The sequence below is a fragment of the Polistes dominula genome, unplaced genomic scaffold (genome assembly GCF_049000335.1).
Source record: "Polistes dominula isolate Pdom_NZ unplaced genomic scaffold, Pdom_raw_medaka contig_79, whole genome shotgun sequence".
Taxonomy (NCBI): Eukaryota; Metazoa; Arthropoda; class Insecta; order Hymenoptera; family Vespidae; genus Polistes; species Polistes dominula.
In genome coordinates, this window is record NW_028300916.1 from 3583143 (window position 1) to 3602988 (window position 19846).

At 24.0% G+C, this 19846-nt stretch overlaps 2 protein-coding genes across 6 annotated transcripts in view; both read left to right on the forward strand.

Annotated features, from left to right (window-relative positions):
• Positions 1-19846, forward strand: part of Sesn (Sestrin) — a 133692-nt gene that overhangs the window by 24566 nt on the left and 89280 nt on the right. The gene's annotated exons all lie outside the window — the stretch shown is intronic.
• Positions 1-19846, forward strand: part of LOC107074272 (uncharacterized) — a 31286-nt gene that overhangs the window by 6604 nt on the left and 4836 nt on the right. Inside the window, exons 1-2 of one of the 3 annotated variants that reach the window (XM_089170899.1) lie at positions 1671-1851; positions 2028-2230. The exons of 1 other annotated variant lie outside the window; for it this stretch is intronic. The gene's annotated coding sequence lies outside the window, so the exon portion shown is untranslated. Of the gene's footprint in view, positions 1-1669; positions 1852-2027; positions 2231-19846 lie in introns of those variants that run through there. One more of the 3 variants, XM_089170901.1, reaches the window with a different exon arrangement.

Consider the following 19846-nt stretch of genomic DNA (forward strand, 5'->3'; position numbering starts at 1 on the left):
ATATTATTATATTATTTTAATATTATTTTAATATATATATTTAATATAAATATTAATATAAATATTAAAAATATAATATTTATAAATATAATATTCAAATAATTCTATTTTATTATTTAAATATATATTTAAATAATTTAAACTTTTTATCTTTATATTTATATATATAGAATATATGTAAAAATTATTGTATTTTCAAAATTTCATTATTTTTGCCAAAACTTAATATAAGAAACGGAAAAAAATATATGCCGGTCGTGAATGTGTTAATAAATTTTTGTTCGGTAAGCTTTGGTGACAAAAAAAAGCGGTCGTTAAAGTGTTAACAATTTCTATCACAATATACTTCTAGATAAATAAATAGATAGATTGATAGATAGATAGATAGATAGATAATTAATCGTGCGAACATATGTTGTTCTGTAAAATGAAAGAAATCAATGAAATGAAGAAATAAATCGATACGATTATCTTCCCACGCTTGTTGTTAGCTTATCATTCGATAATCATGAGTTTTGATATATAGAAGGCTCGTATCAACGACGTTTCTTATTGGACCACGTATATATATATACATATATATATTTATTATATGTATACTGTACAGTATAGTCATAAGTATGTATACTTTGGGTATCAGTTGAGGAACGTTCAGCCCACACTTCGTTACTACTTGACCCCTCTTTGAGATAAATAAAATCTGATTTTAAATCATTGAATTCGCCGAAGTATAATAATTTTCTATTTTCATTTCTATCTGCTTTTTTGTTTTTGTTTTTTCAATTCTCTCCTTCCCTCTTATTGATTTTTTTTTTTTTTTTACTTTTCTATTGCACACGATTTTATTTTAAACTTCGTTTCCGATCCCCCCACGTCATCGAAAGGGATTTCTTTTAACAACTTTTAAATATAATATCGACATGTATACAGAATTCAAAAGTTATACAACAAATATACGAATGAACAGATACGTATATAAATACATAGATAATAAATACGTATATAAATACATATATTTATATATTATATATATATATATATATATATATATATATATATATATATATATATATATATATATATTAATAATAATTATATAATTTATGTTAACACATTCGCGACCGGTGACGTGAACTTCACGTCATTTTAAATTGAAAAAATTTAATATAAATAAATTTTTATAATATTTAAATAATTATATTTTATTATTTAAATATAAATTTAAATAAATTATCATTTTGGCCGGTACTCAGTATTTAAAAAAGGAAAATATATGCCGGTCGCGAATGTGTTAACAATATATATAAATATATGTATATAAATATATATTTAGTCATAGTACACATTTTCAAGTAGTTTGCATGTTTGCAAAGGAAGTAAGGGAAGAAAAGGGAAGAAAAGAGAAGGAAAGAGAAGGAAGGAAGGAAGAAAGAGAAGGAAAAGGGAAAGATCTATCGAAAGAAGTTCGATTCTATCGAACTGGTTTTCCTTTTGCCATAAGACCATTGGTTCGTTCGTTTTCGGTTTCTCTCTGACTCACATTCTGATCGTTAGGTACAAGGTTTGGGTTGGAAGAAGAGGAGAGGGGACTTAGAAAAGATCGTGGGGAGGGGGAGGGTGGGAGGGAGGTAGGGAGAGATGACTAGGAGCGCTTGCTCGTCGGTCTCTTGCGTTCATTCCAGCGTCAGGTACTGTTGAGGTTACACGTGTTTTCAATTCGATCCGTCATTTAAAATTCGTCGCGTTAGAAAACGTGTCGTTCGTATTTAGCAAACTTGTTTGCTTTTATTTTTTTCTTTCTCTTTCTTCCTTTCTAACGAATAAAAACATAGACGACCTTCACCTTCGCGAGTGAGTGTATTTGTCTATCTCTATTTAGCCTTAGCTGTTTTAATATAATTCGTATTCCTAGAGACAGACGACAAGTAGTAGTAGTAGTAGTAGTAATGTTTTTATTTTCAATTGAGTCGTAAATTCGCCTTGTTCTCGATTCTTTAACGATTCGTAACTGTGTTTCTATCTTGAAGGACTCACGTGCTTCCTACGTTGAATTTGTGTGCTAAAAAGAGAGAGATAGAGAGAGGGAGGAAGAGAAAAGCAACATTGCGTCATATAATTGTTCTCTTCGTTCACCCACGCATATATTTTTGTTCTCTCTCTCTTTTTCATTAACACTCTACCAACCACACTAGGTCTACTACTATCAACATCTTTGCTTTGTTAATACATTGTAAGTATATATAATTTTACACACACACACACATATATACATATTTATATATGATTTATTTTTGTTTGTTAAATTGTTCATTTTTATATCTTGATTATTAGACAAATATTTTTCAATTGGTTATCTTGTTTATATGTGTTATGTGTATTTATCGATAAAATATTCTTAATGATAACAAATTTATGACGAATTTATTGTTTTATTTTTGTCTGTTTGTTTGTTTGTTTGTAATTTTAATTTTAATTTTAATTTTAATTCTAATTTTTTCTTGAAGATTTTCCCTATAGGTCGTTTTCCTTACGACCGTAAGCATCTTTTTATAGAATGACATTCAATGTCTACGATCTACGAGCTCTAAGAATAAAAGTAATATACTATATTTAGATTCACATGATCGAAATATGCGATTTAAAGTATTTCTAATATTTCTTTTTTTTCTTTTTTCTTATATTTTCTTTTTGATTTATGCGCGATTGAATATATATATATATATAATTGAAAGATTTAATGCAATTTTTGTATTTATTTATTTATTTATTTATTTATATCAAAGTGTTGAAGAGTGAACATTTGTGTAAATTTTCTTTCATGTTAGAATAAGATTTTAGAATGTTATTTCTGAAAAAAAAAAAAAAAAAAAAAAACTATTCGGGTGTAGAAAATGCGAACTATTTTCTGACCTGCAGACCAGTCTGACTGAACAAGGCCATCCTGAATTCTTAGAATTAGGGTTTTTGGGATAATAGGTAGAAAATAAGTAAAGGTTGCTGTGTTGTATGCTGTGCGAACACGAATAACTTTTCTCAAGGGTTTTATGTCTACGTGATTTTTTTATTTTTTTTTTATTTGAAAATTTTACTTTTCTTTTGTCTTTTTCAAACGATAGAGAAAACATTTGATAACAATGTTAAAAATGACAATTAAATATTCGTTCGTTAAAAACGAATTTTTATTTCTATTTGTATTATCAAAATTCTTTTTTAATTATTTTTTGATAGAACGATGAGATAATATAACATCGACGAAAAATTTTGGTTTTTAGTTTCAAATTCAGTCTCGTCGTTTATTCGAATTCTAAAAAAAAAAAAAAGAAAGAAAAAAAAACAACGTTTTCAATGCTCGTTAACTGCATTTAGAAGAAAATAATATTTTTCTTTCTTTTTTTTATTTCATGCGCGTGACTTTTTATACGAAGTGAAGTAGTAAAAGAAGAAGAAGAAGAAGAAAAAAAAACCGTATACGTTGAATAAGAAAAAAAAACAAAAACAAAAATTTGACTTTCATATTTATATATATACAGAACGGAAATGCAAATGCGTTATTTTAATTGCATCAAAGTCAATGACTTCTTATTATATCATTTTGATAGATTTATTATTTTAAATATAGTAGCATTTTAATGATTGTTTCAATTAATAATAGAACGATTTAATATTACAGATTCAATTTGATATTAATTTTTGATCATGTTTCCATAAATGTGCCCATAATTATGAAAGTGGTGTAAGTAATGTATCTCTTGTTTCGAGATATTTAAAGATATTTATATTTGAACACTATATGATTTTTATTTAATATTGAAATAACAAACATTATTTTTAACAATTTATTTTTAACAATATCGTGAAAATTACATTGAATTTGAAATAATGTCTTTGTATATATATATTATTATATACTATATTGTATATTTATATTATATATATTATATTATATACTATATTATATATTTATATTATATATATATATATTATTATATACTATATTATATATTTATATTATATATATAATTATATACTATATTATATATTTATATTATATATATTATATTATATACTATATTATATATTTACATTTATATATATAATTATATACTATATTATATATTTACATTATATATATAATTATATACTATATTATATATTTACATTATATATATAATTATATACTATATTATATATTTATATTATATATATTATATTATATACTATATTATATATTTACATTATATATATAATTATATACTATATTATATATTTACATTATATATATAATTATATACTATATTATATATTTATATTATATATATAATTATATACTATATTATATATTTATATTATATATATTATATTATATTATATTATATAATAAATACTATTAATATATTAAATATATTAAAATTATATTTAGTATATAGTAATAATATAATATAATTTAATATGTTATTATATTATAAAATAATATAAGTATTTTAATATATATATATAAAAGTTACTTATTGATTCTTGTCGGTGATAATATTGTAATATCGATGTTACAATAATAATATAATATAATAGCCATAATAGTAATAATATAACAATATAGAGTAATAATAAGTAATAATAGTAATAATATAATAACTAATAATAAAATAAAGTACAAATAGTAATAATATAATAACAATAATAGCAATAATAGTAATATAATATAATATATAGTAGTAATATAACAATAATAGTAATAATATAATATAATATATTATTATATTATAAAATAATATAAGAGTATTTTAATATATATATATATATATATATATATATATATATATATATATATATATATATATATATATAAGTTACTTATTTATTCTTGTCTGTGATAATATTGTAATATCGATGTTACAATAATACGGTGTGTCGTTATCTCTCACATTGACACGTGTATAATATAGCCATGGTAAACGTCATTATGCATAAATGCATTTCTATATCGCGTTAAAACTAGTTTTTTTTTCTTTTTCTTTTTTTTTTCTTATTTCTTATTTCTGTTTTATTTTTTTATTTTTTTCGAAATATATTCGCAATCGATGAACGTATTTTTAACATTGGGTCTCTCCGTTTTCAAAAATTACTCTTACGTAACACTTTTAATGGGATTTCGAGTTTTGATTTATTCCTTCCTTGTAAGGTTAATTTCTTTTTTTTTTTGTTGATCCTTTTTTATTATATAATGATATTCGCGTTTATTAATTATAAAAAAAAAAGTTAAGAATGATTTAAATGTTAGATTTAAAGTTTTTGACAGGAGGAGGACACGTGTCCCCTTGCACAAGTAGAAACTATTCGAATGTTAAATATGATGTGGTAAGATGATCGAAACCATTTAAAATGGTCAAGTTAACGTAATGGAAATGATACGTGCTAGGAATAATCGTAGAATACATATTTCTCAACTATGTTCTTAAATATCATTATTTATTTCATGTCAATAGATATTTTACAATAATTAATATTCGTTTTTATCAAGAGATAAAATAAAATTAAAAAAAAAAAAAAATAAATAAAACTCACATGAGAAAGAAAGGAAATGAAATTTAAAAATAGAAACGTAGGACGAAGTTCAAATTATGAAATATGTTTTTTTTTTCTTTTTTTTAGTCTTCTATCAATTCATGAAGTTATTATTACTCCGTCACGTTTTTTTTTTTATAATAATTACATAATAATTGCTTTGTGGCAATGATATTTTATCAAAACGAATTTATTTTCAATATCAATCTAATTACTAATTACATATTAACACATTCGTTGGCGGTATATTTTTTTTTTTTTTTTAATACCGAGTATCGACAAAAATGAAGAATTTTTTTTTAATTTATATTTGAATAATAAAATATAAAATAATATATGATAGACTATAATTATTTAAATATTATATTGAAATAATGAAATATAAATTTAATAAATTTAGTATTTGTTTTATTTTTTATTTATTTATATTATTTATTTTATTTTTATTATTTTATTTATATTATTTCAATTTTTCTAAATTTATATATTTATATATTTATATATAATATATACATTTATAAAAAATATATATAATATAATAAAGTAATATTTTATAAAATATAATATTATTGTGTTATATATAATTACTTATAAATACAAAAAATTTTTAAATTAAAAAAAATTATAAATATATTATATATTATATAATAATATAATTTATATTTCATATTATTATTTAAATAAATTTATATAAAATTATATATATATATATTATAATATTATATTTATAGTAAAAAATATTTATATAAAATTAAAAAATATATATATCTTATAATTTTATATCTTATAATTTTATATTTTATAATTTTATAATTTTAAATTATAATATTATATTTATTAAAAAATATTTATTTAAAATTATAAATATAAATCTTACTATTTTATATTTTATAATTTTATAATTTTAAATTATAATATTATATTTATTAAAAAAATATTTATATAAAATTATAAATATAAATCTTACTGTTTTATATTTTATAATTTTATAATTTTAAATTATAATATTATATTTATTAAAAAATATTTATATAAACTTATAAATATAAATCGCGTCAGAGTTGCAACCAGAAATAGAACTTGAAAAGACGTGAATTCACGTCAACGGTCGCGAATTTGTTAATTATTATTATTATTATTATTATTATTATTATTATTGTTATTATTGTACAAGTAGTTTTAATTTCCGTATATTTTCACGTTTACGAAGATAATTAAAATATAGTTTCTCTTGTAGAACAATAGACAATATTCGAATAGCAAAAGCCGGATGCAGTAGATTCAATAGTACGAAGAAACGATGAATTTGTTTTTACAAGGATTCACCACCTTGGGTTCTTCTTCTTCTTCTTCTTCTTCGTTTAATTATTCCTAGGTTTTGTTTTAATAGATATAGATTTTAATCGTGTGTTTTTTCATGGGGTGGGGAGTGGGGGTGGTTCGTTTTAGTTAAACGAGATGCAAACAGAAAATCAAAATAAAAAACATACATATTCCTTTTTATCTTTCACGTATCAATCGTTCAGATCAAATTTTCTCTTTTTTTTTTTTTTTTTTTCATTTTATTTTATTCTATTTCATTTCCTCTTTGTTTTTTTTTTTATTTCTTTTTTTTTTTTTTTTCATTCGTAACGATCGATATATTTTTTCTTTTTCTATTTATTTTTTTCTATCTATCGAAAACGATAGGAGGTGATATTGATATGGAAACGCGTGTGGAAGTGTTTTTTTTTTTTTTCTTTCTTTCTATTTTTTTTTTTTTTTCTATGCGTTCGTGTAAATACATGTGTTACGTATATTTTCTTTTTTTTTTTTTTTTTAAGCGTAACCATATGCGTGGTATCTCTTTGAATGAAAATGTTTTACAGGTGACAGATTTCTCGTGTTATATTCTGTAGATTTGACTAGTTCGGAATATAAAAGCTTTGCGGACGCGTTTTTCAATCGACGGATTTTTGGATTTCAAAGAGATTCCAAGGGGAAAAGAAGGATATCATGGAAGGGGTTAGGTATATGGTGGAGGAAGGAATATGGGAAATGGAAAGAGAGAGAGAGAGAGAGAGAGAGAGAGAGTTAAGCTTATGCTACCTAGAAAAGATCTTCAAAAGGTTTTATAGATACACCTGCGTTTCGCATGAATCGTTTCTCGTTGATCTTCGAACTTTGTACTATTCTATGCATACTAGTAATAGTAATAGTATGAGTATGAGTATACGTGTGTAAAGGAAATAAATAAAAAAAAGACAAAAATATATTATATATTTTAGATTGAATCAAAAGTTCGTGCATTTGAAATATTTTCAAAGCATATTTTATAAAAAAAAACAAAAAACAATTCATTATGCAGTTAATAAATTTATAATATATTAAATGTACGAATTTTTGTCTTAATTTTTGTCTTATTTTAAAATATATATATTCAGATAGAATTATATTTAATATATTTACAATATATTTATTTATTATACGAATATAATAATAAATATATATTTTTTATTTTACAATTTTATTTTTTAATTATTACAATATTTTATTTTTATTATTTTATTATATTAATTTAAATATTATTATATATTTTAATTATATAATTATAATATTATAAAAATAATAATATTATAATATTTTAAAATTGTAATATTGTGATATATTTATATATAATTTATTATTATTATATTAATATATAATAATATAATTATATTTTATTATAATAATATAAATTCATTATATTATTTATTTATTTAATTAATATAAAATATTATATTATAATAATATTATTATATTAACATAATATTATATTAATTGTATTATAATTATAATATAATTATAATTAATATAATATTGTAATATATATAATATTATTTTATTTATTAATAAATATATTTTTTATTATATAAACGTAAAAATATATAAATATATTAAATAATATAAAAATAAATATTTATTATATAAACTTAATATTTTATATTTATATTCTATTTATATTTACATATAATATAATATATATTACATCTCATATAATTATCTCAGATAATTAGGCTACACATGTTTGAACTATCACACGATTATAGTTTACAAAATGAACTCTCTAACAAAAATTCGTTTCCTTTTTTATCATACATCCATTATATGTGAATACACATACCTCGTAATCACATTTTTATTTTTTATTTTTTATTTTTAATATTCGATAATATATACCCTTATCGAATAATATATATTATCTAGAAATTTTGTACGGTCGATATCATCTCTCTCACTCCGGTTCTCGGCTATGGAACTCGCCAATTGCCGTTTTAGATAAAATGAATTGAATTTGAGCGGGTAATACGATGTCGAAATTTAATCATTCCCTCCCCCGCCCTTACCCTCACTCCTGCCCTTACCCTCACCCCTGCCCTTCACCCTCACCCCTGCCCTTCACCCTCACCCCTGCCCTTACCGTAACCCCTTCCCTTCCATTTATTGTACGTATGTACGTATTTTATATATATGTATGTATGTATACTGTTCGTGCTTTAAATCGATTCTTACTATTACGTGATAATAAATTATAGTTAACTCGTAATCGTTATTACATAATGTACATTGGTATTTTGCAAAAAAAAAAAAAAAAAATAACGAAAGAAGAGAAGAAGAAAGAAAAATAACACAGATAGAGATATATACCAAATGGTTTCACGTTTTAATGGATGATCGGATATTTTTGTTCATCTTTCGCATCATATCGGATTTTTAACGATTATTTGAAAATCGATTCCAGAGATACAACCAGAGAAAGAGAATTTTGTGTTAACACGTTCCGTGCCATGTGTACCACCGGTGGTACACGTTAAACTTGTTTTCCAGGCCACGTGTACCACCGGTGGTACACTTATCATTTGACATATTTATTTTAATGCATTGAAAATATGTATGTTTTAATTTTATATTAATATTAAAATTTAATTCATATATTAATATTAAAATAATTGATTTAATATAAATTAATATTAATATAATATATATATATATATATATATATATGATTTAATTAATAAATATAATAATTATATTTTATATTAATATTAACTTAATTTATATTAATAGTAAAATAATTAATATAACAATATATAAAGTAATATTAATATAATATGTTAATATATAATATTATTTATATATAATATAATTTAATTAACAAATATAAAAATTATATTTTATATTAATATTAACTTAATTTATATTAATAATAAAATAATTAGTATAATAATATATAAGTTAATATTAATATAATATTAAAATAATTATTATAATAATATAATTTATAAATATATTAATATATATATATAACTTTACATTAATATTAACAAACAAGTATATGAATCGATAGACCACTCTGATAAATTTTACCAAACGCATATATGCGTTCATAGTACACACTCTAAGGATGAAAATAAAATAATTAGATTACGAAATAAATATTCGAATGAATAAACAAATATTTATTTGTTTCAAAATGTATATTTCGTGAGTTAGATAATAATTCTCTTTTTATCTGTTTTCTATCCCCCATTCACATTCCTGTTTGTGGTTTCAATCTTGTTTACGTTACATCGTATCATTCCTTTCATCGTTGTCGTCGACACAGGTACTCGAGTTTATGGGGTTATTAGCATGAATACACGTTATGGAAATAGTTACGTGGGAAATAATCAACCGGTTTCGTCGGTATGCTTCCGTAAGATAGAAGACTTTGCATAGTATCTTTTACTTAAAACAAGACAAACAATTAGAATAACTAACTATACAACTTGTAATTGTTATCAATATTTTCATTCTATCGTATATTTATTTCAAATTTTTCTTTTATTATATTTTGTAGCATTAACTAACACTTTAATGGCCGCTCACACAATATGTGTGTGATAGTCGGAACACATTGGCTGTTATTTTATTTATAATTTTATATATATTTGGTTGGTAAAAAAGTAACTTCGGTTGTAAGTAAAATATATATATATATATATATATATATATATATATATATATATATATATATAAAGATATTAAATAGATGAAGAAGAAGAAGAAGTTTATTTCAGGTATACCCCTTTAGGGTGTTTACCCTGAAGGCCCCCCCTACATGTTCGTTTCCCTTGACAATATACTTATTTCTAATTATGCCCTAATATAATATTAGATATTAATATTAACAATATAAAAACAATATAAAACAATATAAACAACATTAAACAATATACCACATTTAGTAATTATATAGACTATATAAAACTATAACATATATATATACTTCATTTAACTTATAAAGATATTAAATATTATAATATATAATTATAATTTATATATATATATATATAAATTATATTTCATATATATTTTATATATATAAATATATATAAAAAATAAAATATATAATTTTAAATTTAAAAAATATTATATATAAAATGTTATAATATAATATAATAAAATAATTATAATATAATATAATAAAGTAAACTATACTATAAAATATAAGTATTTAAATATATATAATATTATATTAATATTATATTGGGTTGGCAAGAAAGTAATATTTTATACTAAAAAACCGAAAATACTTTTTTTCCAACCCAATATATATTGAAAAATAAAATAAAATACAATTTTCAAGAAAGAATTTTCAAAGGAAGAAGGCAAACGAGCTGAAGCGATGTTTGGAAGCAAGAGATCCGTCTCAATGAACAAAGTAAGAGTAGATTTAGGAAAGGATAAGAGTAAAGTATATATATATAGAAAGAGAGAGAGAGAGAGAGAGAGAGAGAGAGAGCTTCAAGATCGTGATACAAGAAGAACTTAAAAAGAGGAAAAGGGCTAGGGCTGTGAGAGAGGAGTTGTAGTAGTAGTAGTAGTAGTAGTTTCTTTCTCCATTTAGTAAATTGGAACCTTATACTTTTCCATCTTTGTAAGTACTCGACCAATCGTTTTGCTATAATTCGTGCAAACGTGCCAAGTCGGTTTTTTATACTCAATTTTTGAAAAGGTCGATAAAATGTTAACACAAACAAAAAAAAGTCTCAGTGATTTATAATATTATTTTTAATTTTTTTTTTTTTTTTTTTTCACGTTGATGCATTGACGTTTCTTCAAAGTTGCGTGTGTCAGATTTTTTTTCTTTGCAATTTAAGCGAAAATGAAAAAGTTAAAATATAAAATATTTTCATTTGGAAAGATTTATTATTTTTTTTTTACTTTTTTTTAAATTTTATTTTATAATATAATATAAATATATATAATAAATAATAAATATAATAATAAATATAATAAATATATATAAAAAAAAATTTAATATAATATAATATAAAAATATAAAATATTTTCGTTTGGAAAGATTTATTATTATTATTTTCTTAATTTTATAATATATTATAAATATAAATAATAAATATAATAATTAATATAATAAATGTATATAAAAAAAATAATTATAATATAATATAATATAAAAATATACAATATTTTCATTTGGAAAGATTTATTATTTTTATTTTTATTTGTATTTTTATTTTTATTTTATTTTATTTCATTTTATTTTTATAATAACGATTGAAACAATTTAATATAAGATAATTAAAATGCAAAAAAGATAATTGTTATATTTCAATTAATAAATTCGTATCGTCCGGTTATTATTCTATATTGCAATATAACATTTGTTGATTTTATCAAATACAAATGTTTGTACGTGAATTCGTGTCGTGTGTTTATCTATGCGCTACGCTACGTTTGGCAATGAATTTTTTATTTTTTTTTTTAGCTTCATTTGAAATAGAAAGACAGAAGAGAGAGAGAGAGAGAGAGATATGTAGATATTTGATAAAAAATATTGACTATACTATATATAATCGTTAGTCAAGGTTAACTGGTCACAAAACTCTTAACCCCCCCCCCCACCTGGCATGACTGTACATAAAAGTAGGTATATGCATGTTAAAGTAAACGAACTCTGACTAAGAGAGACTACTACTTTCATAAGAAAGTCTCTATAATGTCCGTGCTAATCATAAAATCTTTTCTATTACCTTAGAAATCGTCGAATAGCGGTTCTTTTAATATGACGTAACACACTTATCATTTTTTTTTCTTTTTACCTATCTTCCATCTAGACGGTTCTTTCTTATGGAATATAATATATTCAATATAACGTTCACACACATAATATTTACACGGGATAGAAAAATATTATGTAAACGTGCGCACACTTCCAATATATATATATATATATATATATATATACATATATACATATACACTAATACATATATACTTTGATACGGAAATTGATATTTTTGTAAAACTTTAACACATTGGTAATATTTTGAAAATATTTCGAAATAGAACTGGAAATACACGTGAAAATGTATAATCTAATAAACAACATAGACCTGACAATATCTTGACGCAATCTGACGTTCAAACCTTGATTTAGATTTTTTGTTTATCAAGTAAATATGATTTTACACATAACACGACGTTTTAATTTATTTTTTTTTATTTCGTTCGTTTTATTATTTTTCTTTTTGTTTTTTGTTTTTGTTTTTATCGTGTAACACATTCCGTGCTACGTGTGTACCATCGGTGGTATACTTATCATTAGACATATTTTAATTTGATATAATTATTTATTATTATGAAATTATTAATATTAATTAATATATTTTTGTATATATTTTTTATTATATAAATTTAATTATATCATTAATTATTGTATTAAAAAATTATTAGAATATTTCAGGGCGCATGAAAAATAAATATATCAAATAGTAAGTGTACCACCGGTGGTACACGTGGCACGAAACGATTTTAATCTCATTCCAAATATTATGTTATAACATACTATAAATACACACCCATACACACACACACACACACACACACACACACACACACACACATATTCTTGAATAATAAAACATTAATAAAATAAAGTAAACTTCAACGAAGTTATATCGTATTCTTTATTACTTCCGAAAAATAAAGAAAATGAGAACCGAAAAAAGAGAAAAGTTTAGAAAGGTAGAAAACAAAAGAAAAATAAAAGAGGGAAAAGATAGGAGGAGGGAAAAAAGGTACGTGAAATTTCTTCTTACCTTTTGTTTTCCAAGCTTTTGCGAGACAAAAAAAAAAAAAGTTAAGGAGACTACTCGGAGACGACAACTAGAACGACGTGGGCTCACATAAAGGTTCACTCTTCTCGTTACAAACTCTACTATTACTATGTACTTCGTAGTTACGTCCTATAACCACAATTCTTCGAGATAAAAGCAACTCCTGACTTGATTATGTTCTGCAATGTCAGTTATTACAACTAGTGAAACAAAACAAAACAAAAAACAAAAAAGAAAAAAACACGAAATAAAATTAAAAAAAAAATAAAAAAAGAAAAGGAAATGAGATAGGAAAGTAATAATGAAAAGAAAATAATGAAAATTTGATTGAAAATTAATACACGGTGATTAAGGAAATGCGGAAAGAGGTAATAATAAACAAGGACAAAAGAAAAAGAAAAATAATATGTCTGCTGTGATGTGATAGTAGTTGGTTACTTAAAACGAGATGAGAAATAAATGGATAAAGGAAATGCGTTGTTTTGAAAATCGGAAATTCTTGTAACGTTATCGGTACACCATTTACTGTAATTTCCGCTATGTTTGGATCCTTTATGTGAGAAAGTATATGTATAATAGATACTTTACGAGTTTTACATCATATACAGTTAATGTTGTACCACATATATATATAGAGAGAGAGAGAGAGAACGATTTCTTTATCGTATTTTTTATTATCGTGAATAATTTTCTCTACTTTTTTTCCTATCTTCACAAATGACACGTTATCAAAGATATCAAAATGAAAATAACAAAAAATAAAGATCAAATTAATTAGGAGTATTAAACTATATCTGCGAATTATCGTTATTCTTAAACACATTTAGTGCTATGTCCTTTTTACCTGACTTGTCATTCAGGTTATTTAATTTTGCTTTAACAAAATCAATTATTCTATATATATATATATAATTATTAGTTATTGTAAATATAACAATTAAACTATTATAACTTATGTGCCTTATTTTATATTATTTTTATAATACTTTAACACACATTCGCGGCTAATATAATAAAATTAAATATATAATTAAAAATATAGAAAATATATTAATTAATATACCAATAATTTTATAGTAATAAATAATTATATAATTAAATATAAAATTAAATATATATAATTGAAAATATAATTAAAAATATAACAAAAAATATATTAATTATAATAATATTAATTTTATAATAATAATTAGACATATAATTAAATATAAAATTAAAAATATAAAAAATATATTAATTAATATCAATAATTTTATAATAATAAATAATTATATAATTAAATATAAAATTAAATACATATAATTAAACATATAATTAAAAATATTTAAAATGTATATTTGTAATTAATAATATTAATTACATAATAATATAATTAATTATATAATTAAATCTATAATCAAAAATATAACAAAAAATATATTATTAAATACTATATTAATTTTATAATAATAAATAATCGCACATATAATAATTAATTTTGTTAAAGCAAAAATTAAATGGCCTGAATGACAAGTCATGTAAAAAGGGTTTGTCATGGAACGTGTTAATAGAAAATTATTATGAAATTTATGTTGACTATATCATTCGATAATTAGATAAATAATAAGTTAATGAAATTAATTGACAATATAAAAAAGAAAATTGTTTAAAATAAAAGCTTTTTTTTCTGTCTTTCTCTCTCTTTCTCTCTCTCTCTCTCTCTCGTACGTAAATAATCTCATATCGCGTCAAGGTGTCACGTGAAAATTTCGTTCTAGTTTCTGTGCTCTTTGACAGTCATTAGTGCCGATTACGCGAAACTATTGATCGAAGTTTACGTCGAATAGGATTAAGTGGATCACATAGACTTTCTACTATCTACTCCTCCCAGAATCTCTATTATAGATCTATATATAACGGGTGTTACTAACTTAACTTCCTCGTAACATTATTTTGAAGTGAAAACTTCTTTAGAATGGGAGTGATCTGAAAAGTAAATAAACAAAAACGGAGCTATGTAACGAAGCTATGAAACGGCTGCCATACTAAATAATGAGAGAAAAAGAGACAAACATAGGATTTAGAATGCGAGGGAATGAGATGGAATATAGCTATACAGTTTTTCATATTCTCGGTCTACTCTTTATATTATGCTTCGTAGTTATCGCTTCTGGTTGTATATGTGTGCGTTTGAGTGCGACTGCATACTACAAACCGTAAACACCCTACGGACTTATCGGAAAGACCCTACGGACTTTTCGGAAAAACCCTACGGACTTATCGGAAAGACCCTACGGACTTTTCGGAAAAACCTCACTACTTTTCGGAAAGTAAAGTAAAAGTGAGCTTTTTTCCGATAAGTCCGTAGGGTCTTTCCGATAAGTCCGTAGGGTCTTTCCGATAAGTCCGTAGGGTCTTTCCGTTTATTCCGTAGGGTCTTTCCGATAAGTCCGTAGGGTCTTTCCGATAAGTCCGTAGGGTCTTTCCGTTTATTCCGTAGGGTCTTTCCGATAAGTCCGTAGGGTCTTTCCGATAAGTCCGTAGGGTCTTTCCGATAAGTCCGTAGGGTCTTTCCGATAAGTCCATAGGGTCTCGTCTATGAAGAAATTAGTCAATGGTCAGAGGACTTGCATTTTAAAAATAATTTTAATGAGTCTACGAAGAAATTCGTCAATGATCGAAGGACTTGCATTTTAAAAATAATTTTAATGAGTCTACGAAGAAATTCGTCAATGATCAATGGTCAATGGTCAATGGTCAATGAGCTACAAAGAAATTCGTCAATGTTCAATGAACTACGAAGAAATTCGTCAATGATCAATGAGCATTGACTGAACTTTTGTAAACTCGTGCATTGACGAATTTCTTCGTAGCTAAATTGATTTTCATAAATTGACAAAATTTGTTTCCTATATTCGTGCATTGACGAATTTCTTCGTAGCTCATTGATTTTCATAAATTGAAACAATATTTTTCGTACATACGTTCATTGATTGAACTTTTCGTAGATTCGTAAATTGAACAAATATTGTTACTTTGTAAAAGGTAACGTAAAGTGTAGAGATTCTTCTAATTGGATATCAAAAAGTAGAACTAGGACGTGTCTAGGATAAGTATATTCGTATTAGTTGGTAATGTGGTAAGAAGAAATAAAGAAGAAGAAAAAAGAAAAAGTGTTAACTAAGAGTTATCATAAAAGTGGAATGATCGGTTGATTAAACGAGAAAATGGGAACGTCAAATGATTTGCTTATTAAGAAAACGTATATGCGTTGATAGATAACTCGGGGTAATTTTTATCAAACGCATATATGCGTCCGTAGCACACACTCGAAGGGTTAATATTATTTTTTGTTAAGATTTCTCAATAGATTAGAACATAAAAGAATAGTAACAGTAACAGCAGTAACAGTAACACGTGTACGGAATTAAAGACGAAACTTTTGAGAAAGTTGTTTAGTTCTTCTCGACTGCCTATTTAACAGTGTTAACTTATTTTTCTTCTTGTTTTCTTTTTTTCCTTTCTTTATTTTTTTTTTTTTTTTTTTCCTACTATTCCGGGTTACCTAAGAAGAGAGAACGCGATGAAATGATGGAAGTTAAGTTCGATTCGTTCCTCGTTTCGTGCAAAAGTGTTGGTGGTGGTGGTGTTGGTTGGAGGAAATAGTGGAAAGCTAGTATTTCCAGGACAAGAGCCAACTTCCGTTTCTTTACTCGGCTCTTTGCTTTTCCCTTCCCCTTCCTATTCCCTTCCCCTTCCCATTCCCTTTCCCTTCATCTTTCCTCGATACCACTTTTTTTTTCGTTTCGTTTCTCTTTTTTTTTTTTGCCATAACGTCGTTTCTTGCTAAGTAAATCCGGATTTCGTGGTTGGATTTTTCAAATTGGATAGAAAAAGAACGTATGGATGTATGGATATATGTGTGTGTAAGTGTGTTTGTGTGTTTGCATCGTAAATTATATCTCAGAGTGTTCACGTTCTTTTTAGATTGATATTTAGTTTTTCTCTTTTTTTTTCTATTTTTTTTTCTTCTATGTAGAATAAAGTATTACTTTCAATACGTGTTATTATAGTTAGATTAATATCGATAACTAGTAATTAAATGGTTCTTTTCTTTTTTTTTTTTTTTTTTTTTGGATTAAACTGTATTCTCAATTCAGGTAGTATTCCTATATATATAATCTGGCGTATTAATTTTGTCGTTGGATTTCATTTTGGATTAGCTTCTATATATGACTGATAAATTAATAACTTAATATGCTAACATAATAGAATTTAATATATCTATATATTATTCATTGGATGTAATATGTATCGGTATAATTATGACAATTGATTGTAATTTCAAATATTGAACTATAAATTCATTTCACATTAACAATTAAAATAAGTAGAATGAGATAATAGAATATTTTTATCATGACAATCGATTATAATTTCAAATATTACTATAACTATTAATTAATATTAAAAATTATTATTATAAATTAAATACTAAAACTATAAATTCATTTCAGATTTAATAATTAAAATAAGTTGAATGAGAAAATAGAATTTTTTTTTATCAAAAAATAAGGTATTGGGTTGGCAAGATAGTAATTTCGATAGTAAGTAAATATATATATTTATTTATTTATTTATAATATTAATATAAAAATTATTTTTTATATATTTAATTATTATATAAAATAAAAAATATAATTATATTAATATATTATAATAATATAATTTTATATATATATATATATATATATAATAATAATAATATATAATATTATTATAAATTATATATATATTTAATATTAAATTTATAAATTTATAAGTTATATGAAATTAATATTATTAATATTAATATATATATATTATATAATATTATTGGGTTGGCAAGAAAGTAATATCTCACACTAGAAAACTGAAATGACTTTATTGCCAACCCAATATAATAATATAATTAAATAATTAAATAATAAACGTTAGAAATATATATATGTTGAAATGTTTGTTGACTTGAAATATATTCATAGTAGTTGTAATAAGACTGTTAAAATAAAGTAAAGCTTGAGACGTCGGGATACTTGAAATTGGATTTAAATGGTTCTCAGTTTGTTTTGAACAAAAATCCTTCAAACGAATAGGAAAAAGATTCGTCGTAGTCGTCGTCGTAGTCGTCGTCGTAGTCGTCGGTAGTCGTCGGTAGTCGTCGTTTGGTATACCATTACACGGTCCCTTACCCTTTCTCCTGAATTACGAGATCTCTATAGAATTCTTTTTCAAGAAAAATGTTCCCAAATTTGCAATTCAAATATAGGAACAAGAGGACGAGTTCTCTCTTCTCTTCTCTTCTCTTCTTTTCTCTTCTCTTCTCTTCTTCTTCTTCTTCTCTTCTCTTCTCTTCTCTCTCTCTTCTCTTCTCTTCTCTCTCTTCTTCTTCTCTTCTCTTCTCTTCTCTTCTCTTCTCTCTTCTTCTCTTCTCTTCTTCTTCTTCTTCTCTTCTCTCTTCTCTTCTCTTCTCTTCTCTTCTCTTCTCTTCTTCTCTCTTCTCTTCTCTTCTCTTCTCTCTCTTCTCTCTCTCTTCTCTTCTCTTCTCTTCTCTTCTCTTCTCTTCTCTCTCTTCTCTTCTCTTCTCTTCTCTCTCTCTTCTCTTCTCTTCTCTTCTCTCTCTTCTCTTCTCTTCTCTTCTCTCTTCTCTTCTCTTCTCTTCTCTTCTCTTCTCTTCTCTTCTCTCTCTCTTCTCTCTTCTTCTCTCTTCTCTTCTCTTCTCTTCTCTTCTCTTCTCTTCTCTTCTCTTCTCTTCTCTTCTCTTCTCTCTCTCTTCTCTTCTCTTCTCTTCTCTTCTCTTCTCTTCTCTTCTCTTCTCTCTCTTCTCTTCTCTTCTCTTCTCTCTCTCTTCTCTCTCTCTTCTCTCTCTCTTCTCTTCTCTTCTCTTCTCTTCTCTTCTCTTCTCTTCTCTTCTTCTTCTCTCTCTCTCTCTTCTCTCTCTCTCTCTCTTCTCTCTCTCTTCTCTTCTCTTCTCTTCTCTTCTCTTCTCTTCTCTCTCTCTTCTCTTCTCTTCTCTTCTCTTCTCTCTCTCTTCTCTTCTCTTCTTCTTCTCTTCTCTTCTTCTTCTCTTCTCTTCTCTCTTCTCTTCTCTTCTCTTCTCTTCTCTTCTCTTTACTTTCTTTTTC